Here is a 6896-nt window from a genome sequence, read left to right on the forward strand (position 1 = left end):
TTCCCATCAACAGTGTAGGAGGGTTCTCCTTTCTCCACATCCTCGCCAACATCTGTCGTTTCCTGACTTGTTAATTTTAGCCATTCTGACTGGTGTGAGGTGGTATCTCATTGTGGTTTTGATTTGTATTTACCTGATGCCCAGTGATGTGGAGCACTTTTTCATGTGTCTGTTGGCCATCTGGATGTCTTCTTTGTAGAAATGTCCATTAATGTCGAGTTGTAATTTTTTTAAACCTAGAAAACTATAAAAATAACTTTTATAACATTATATAAAAACAAAAAAACACATTTATCTCACTCCCAAATTATGAGATAACTACACTGGAGATTAGAGAGATGAACTGAATTTATTTGAAGAGCTTCAGTTCCCTACAGTATGAGGGAAATTATACAATAAGTACACCAAACTTGTAATAGTATAATTTCATTTTTTAAGGCTTTATTTATTATTTATTTGTCAGCAAGAGACAAAAAACACAAGCAGGGAGAAATGCAGGCAGAGGAAAAAGCAGGCTTCTCATCAAGCAAGGAGCCTGATGTGAGATTTGACCCCAGGACTCTGAGATCATGACCTGAACCAAAGGCAGACATCTATCTGACTGAGCCACCCAGGCATCCCATTCAATAGTATAATTTCAACACTCTAGCTGCATGAAGAAAATGAAAATAATTTCTATTAATAGATTCTACATTAGTGGGTACATAGGTGCCTCAGTCACTTGAGCCTTTGACTCTTAATTTTGGCTCAGGTCATGATCTCAAGTCTGTGGGATCTGGTGTGGTGGGTGGGCTCTGCTCTCAGCAGAGATTCTGCTTGTCTCTCTCCTTCTGCTCCTCCCCCTAGTCCCTCTCTCTTGCTCTCTCTCTCTCTCTCCTTCAAATAAATAAAAATGAAAAATATGATTCTACTTAATAGAGCTAATAATTTCTATTAATAAATTCTATTAAAATGGATAAAAGATCTGTTATGATTGATCTTAAGAGAATATTTAAGACCTCACAAGAGCTATCGATATATGCTCTTCATTCAATGAGTTCTGTTTTATCACTAGGTTCCCTTAAGCGGCCATGCGAGCACATCCCAAAGGTATCCATTACACATGCACACCCAGAGTTTCAAAATAGTAGACAACCAACAAAAGTGTTTTGTTATAATCTTAATTACAGGTATAGCTAGAATATATAGGTTTAGGAACAAACACAAATTATTTGTTAAACGTTTAACTAAGTTTATGGAAATAGAAGTACCCAGGCAAATTTTAAACTAGTTACAGAGCATTCAGAGTGAAATGATAGGTCTATGTTTTTTTGGGAAAAGTAAGTCATTTTGGTTAAAGGAGTTTCTCCTGTAGGTTTTCTATTAATTTTTATTGTATTCAGTGCATATATTAAGCTACTGTTATTGATCTTTCAAATCTAATAGGTAAGGTACAAACTGAATTATAGAGTATGTAAAATTTGTCTTATAAAAAGTTAATGGAAGACAATGTTGAGATTCCTCAAAGTTAGGACTTTTGGAAGTAAGTCATCTGAAAACAAAACTGAAATATAAAATAAAAACTATTATTTTTTAGAAGAGTGAGTGTTCAGTAACATAACTGGAATAAGCAGGATAATATTAGAAAACAAAACTATAATAGCTATAATAGAAAAGTAACCTGCAGTTAGTTCAAAAAGATTATTTTCCAACAGCAGGTATATTTATTTTTTAATTCTTTTGTAAAAGTTAAGAGACCTGATTCCAAGTGAAAGAGAATATGTAAGAAAATATTGTTCCTACTCTAATTTGAACTCTACGGTAAGTAAAAAGTCAAGTGTAAAAATTTTTGGATTGAGACTTTGGGAACCGAGTTCAAGTTCTGATGTAGTCACTGGGTAGCCCTTGAGTAAACAAATTAACCTTTCTGTGTCAAGGTCAGAAAACAAAGATGTTAAATTACGTTATCACCAAAGTAACTCCCAACATTAAACATTGATGACTCTGGGACTTCCAAAAGTCTGGAAAAAGTAAAAAATTGAACTAAATTATTTACCAGTGAAGGCATCTATGTAAGATAAAGGATTTTACTGGAGAAGATTTCTAAATCTTCTGTAGTTTGCTTAATGATGAATCAGCAAAATTTAATTTAATCCTCTCAGACAAACATGGGAAACAAAATGCCAAATAATTTCCCCATCTCATTTACTGAAATTTCATCCAGATGTACAGTTTCATCCAGACATACAGTAGAGACAGTTCAACCCTGGCTGTGCAGAGAGCAGTTGGTGATGAGAACCGGGCACGAACGATAGCCCAGCCCTTAGCGTAACAGCCGGGCATACCGCGTGAGTGTTGAGTCTTACTCTTTGTCATACTCACATGCAATACTTTAATGGAAAGGAAACTGAAACTCTTTCTTTCACACACACATACACATGCACACAAATTTGCTTTCCACGATTCAGATTCCTCTGAAATATTTAGAGCCATTTCAGCAAAAAATTAGGAATCATTCCATTTACCATCATGAGAAATTAGATAAATGTGACTCTTGCAAATGACCAAAAAGGAGAATTAAAGACATGTGTGTTCATTATTGTTACATCAGGCTAGACATAATAGTTTGGCTATCTGAGAAATTGTTCAGTCATTTATTGAGAATTTACTGTAGCCAAAACTTGTGGGAGGTTATGGGGAAAAGCAAGGTAGAGATGGCCTCTGCCGTCAGAGAGTATCCAAATGAAAAAGACACACACATTAACAATAAGAAAATGACTTAGTAAAGGAGGGGTTAAGATGAAAGAGAAGTCAGAAAAGCTGAACCGAATTAAGGTAAGCCTGAAAAAAAGGAATTTAGAGTTTCACAAATTCAGATTTTAGGTGTGATTTGGTTCAAGGCTCAAGCAAAGGGACCTGGCCCTGGTTTTTCTCACTCTGTTTCTTTCTGTTTCTGGCTTCTCAGATGTTGGTTCTGATCTCACCCCTCAGAACTATAAGGTAGTTGTCCATAAATCACAGTGGGTAAAAGAGTTTCTTGCTCTTACTACTACACAAATGTCTATGGATCAGCTCTCCGTTGCTCAAATTTAAATATGCACACACTGGAAACAACAGAGCTGCAGAGCTGATGCACTCAATAAAAAAAAATAAAATAAAATAAAATAAAAAATTAAAAAAAAAATAAAAAGATTAAAAATGAGAGGGGCATATGCCAAAGGAAATTTCTGGAATTGCTTTATAGAGAAAATTGATGTTGAGTCTCACACACACACACACACACACACACACACACACAATTGAATGCCACATTTAAGGAGTAGAGTGAAGAGGAGATAAGGCTCTTGATCTAAATCAGATTGTCTGGAATTAAATCTGGTTCAAACTAAGAAATACTTTAATTTTTATAAGCCTTCTTTTCTCATGAGTTGAATGATGATAAAAACAGTTAAACAGCCTAAAACTATTTAAGGATTTTGTGACAATCTCTGTTAAGAGTTAGCACAGGCATGGTAGTTAGGAAGTAGTTCATAAATATAAACTATAGTTATTCATTTAGTTTTCTAACTGCTTCCTTTTTCTGCAACATGAATTCTGCCCTTTATTGCTTTCAATGATAACTTAAGTTCAACTATTAAATTTTTGTTCGATCATTTTTCCTTACCTCAAACACCCCTATTGCCACCTAATTTTGAGATCCTCTTATGTTATACTAGCATCTCAACCTTAGCCTGCATTTTAATGACTGCTCCATCATATTTCATAGAGGTTGTAGCTGTTCCAGCTAGTTAGGCAACAATACAATGGGATTCAACAATAGATGCCGTTTGCACTCAATTGTATGGTCATGTGGCTTTGCTTGGATCTAAAAGCTCTTCACAGTGAGAAACTGCTCCCTTGCAGTCAAAGAAGAACACAACAGTGAAGCTAGGTAACATCCTTTCAACTTTCTTTTCAGAAGTAGCACCCATCACTGCTCATGTTTCTTTCACTAAAACAAAATGTAATTAAGGCTGACATTATCAGAGCAGGAATAAATAATACTCCTTGCAGAATAGAGTTAATATTTTGATAATAAATTATGAAATCTGCTACAGGAGGCAAGCTTTTTATTTCCTTCTTTCTCTTTTTATGGACAAACATTCTCAACCCCTGAGGATCATTTAGGGATATTTTTCAATCCAACTGTTACCCACAATACCGACTTTAGTTAAAGATTCAATTCGTGTTGGTTCACAAACTGGCCCCGTATGCAGAGGTCAAAGAGAGAGTGTGGACAGAGTCAGGCCACTTTAGACTGATAGGTGGCAGTATTAATAAGTGAGAAAACTTACTTAGAGACTTATCTTGAATGGCCACAGGATGAGTAAATCTCCACATCGATACACCAGAATCTTAAAAATTTATATAGGCGCCTAACTTGGGTTAGTCACATACACTGTCCAGATGGTCTCAACAGCACCCTCGTCTCTCCAGCTACCTCTTGGAACAGCTCCCACCGTGGGAACAGTAAGCAGAATGTACATTCCAAGGGCAGAGGGGGGGTGAGGAGCCTTTGATTGTTGGGGTCCAGCTTGTAGGTCAACCACTGCTGATCTATTCTGATGAATTCCTCCAGCATCACACCTCTGTGTTTGATAATTACTATTAGAAAGTCCAACGGGATGCCTTATTTATTTATTTAACATAGAATCTTGTGGTTGATCCCATTTAGAGGTATGCCCTTCCTCCTTAGGAGGAAGTAAATACTATTCAGATACTGAAGAGTAAATGCATGGATCATTGATATCTTGGAGCGGGGAGAATCCCCAAAGCCCTTCAGTGGGTTTGATGAGATCAAAACTGTTTTCAGAATAATTCTATGACAAATTACCTATTTCCCTGGGTTAACATTTGTGCTAATTGTATAAAAGCAAGGGTCGGTAAAACATCTTGTATTTTTGGTACCAATCAAGACAGTGGAGTCAAAATATGCTATATTCTTCATTCTTTATTCTTCATTACCACTCTAATTTATTTAAATCCAATTTCACTTTATTATACCCCTAATGGAGCAGTCAATATTAGTGAGTCTATTTTTATTTATTTATTTATTTCATTTTATTGAAGTTTTACATCTGAACCTCACACATCTATTTAAGTTTTTGTGATAAAATGGAAAGTTCACATAAGCATTTCTGCACATTGAAGTAGGATGGCTTTCTTGAAGAAAAACACTTTGCTCAATTGAGTTGTGAGCTGAACTGAACTAGTTTTTTTTTTTTTTTTTTTTTTTTTGGAACACCATTTTTACTTGGGAAAATAAAAGCAGAAAAAACAAGGTTATTGAGATTTGCATATTTGGCAGACATTTTCTCAAAAATGAATGACGTAGGCATGTAATGTTAAAGAAAGCAACTGACAACCACAGCAAATTTAAGCTTCTAAGTGAAAACTCATAGTTTTAAAAGATTTCCATCTGTTACCATAAGCTTGACAGTGTCTCAATATTTCAAGGCTTGTCTTATATGAGTTTGGTAGTGATATTAATAAACATGATACTGAAAGTAAAATATGTAAAATACTATTCAGATACTGAAGAGTAAAAAATGTAAAGATCTAAGAGATCTCCTTAACTTTGTGAACCAATATTTTCCAAGTAATACGTGTCATACACGGGTAAAAGTTCCATTCAATGTGCAAGATAGACCAATGGGATTTAAATGTGACAGTACCGAAAGATAAAAAATGTATTTTCAGGTTTTACATTACAAACGATTTAAGAAATTACTTGTTGAGTTTTGTGTAATACCTAAGAATAATATCCACTCTTATCTGAAATGGATATTAAAATGCTTTTACTTTTTTCAGTTATTTATCTGCTTTCCTTTTTTCCTTCCGTCTTATTCTCCTTCCTACCATCTTCCTTCCTTTCTCTCTCTCCTTCCTGACTGCCCCCCTTTTCTTTCCTCTTTCTTTCTTTCTTTCTTTCTTTCTTTCTTTCTTTTTATACTGAGTAACTAAAGGTGTTTTAAGTAATTATTGCTGATTTAAAAAAACAAATTATGAGTAACTAGTTATATCATTTAGTGTCTATTACACATGCATTTCATACATAACTATAAACCTATTTTATGTATGTTTTACTTTGCATTTTTAAATATTGTTGAAAATTAATGAAAGAGATTTTTATAATGGAAAATACACTACATATCTGAGTTCAACTCTGGACTTGACAAATAAGTTGGAGACTCAAAGATTATTTGAAGCCTGTCAATATGTGTTAGAATACTAGTTGGATTTTAACCTGTGGAAGTTCAAAAACTAGAATTGTAGAAATCCAGTACGAGAAGGAGCTCAAGGAGTTATTTGGATCTCTTCTCTCATTTTATAACTGAAAAGCCTGACAGGGGATGTTTGGATAACTCATTTGTGATTACACAATTGGTATCAGAGTGAGGACTAGAAAGTAGTATTCTGACATCCATCCAAAGCTAATTCATTTCCAGTCCAACATTCCTAGAAGTTATTCGCTGGACCATGTGTCCCACTACATTCAAGCACCCCAAATACTTTGTATTTAGACTTCAATATCTTATCACAGTGATTCTGTCTGCCAAACACTAGCTCAGGATTGGTTGCACTCTCATCCTTAGGCAGGAGGGTGATCCAACTATTTGTATTGGAATATATTATTATTTTGTTATTATTTAAAAGAACAGAATTTTTAATAAAATTACTACAACTAGTAATTAAAATCAAGGGTTCATAAAATTAGTTCATTTGAGACAAAGATGGGAGTTTCTTGTACTTTGCAATCTGCAGCATCAGAGTATTCCTTCTGTTCAAAAAGTATTCAATGAAATCTTCACAATCTTTAAATTGTGATGTGATGAAATTGAATTGAACAAAGGTGAATTGAATCGAATTGAATTGAA

This window comes from Mustela lutreola, chromosome 1 (assembly GCF_030435805.1).
Source record: "Mustela lutreola isolate mMusLut2 chromosome 1, mMusLut2.pri, whole genome shotgun sequence".
Lineage (NCBI taxonomy): Eukaryota > Metazoa > Chordata > Mammalia > Carnivora > Mustelidae > Mustela > Mustela lutreola.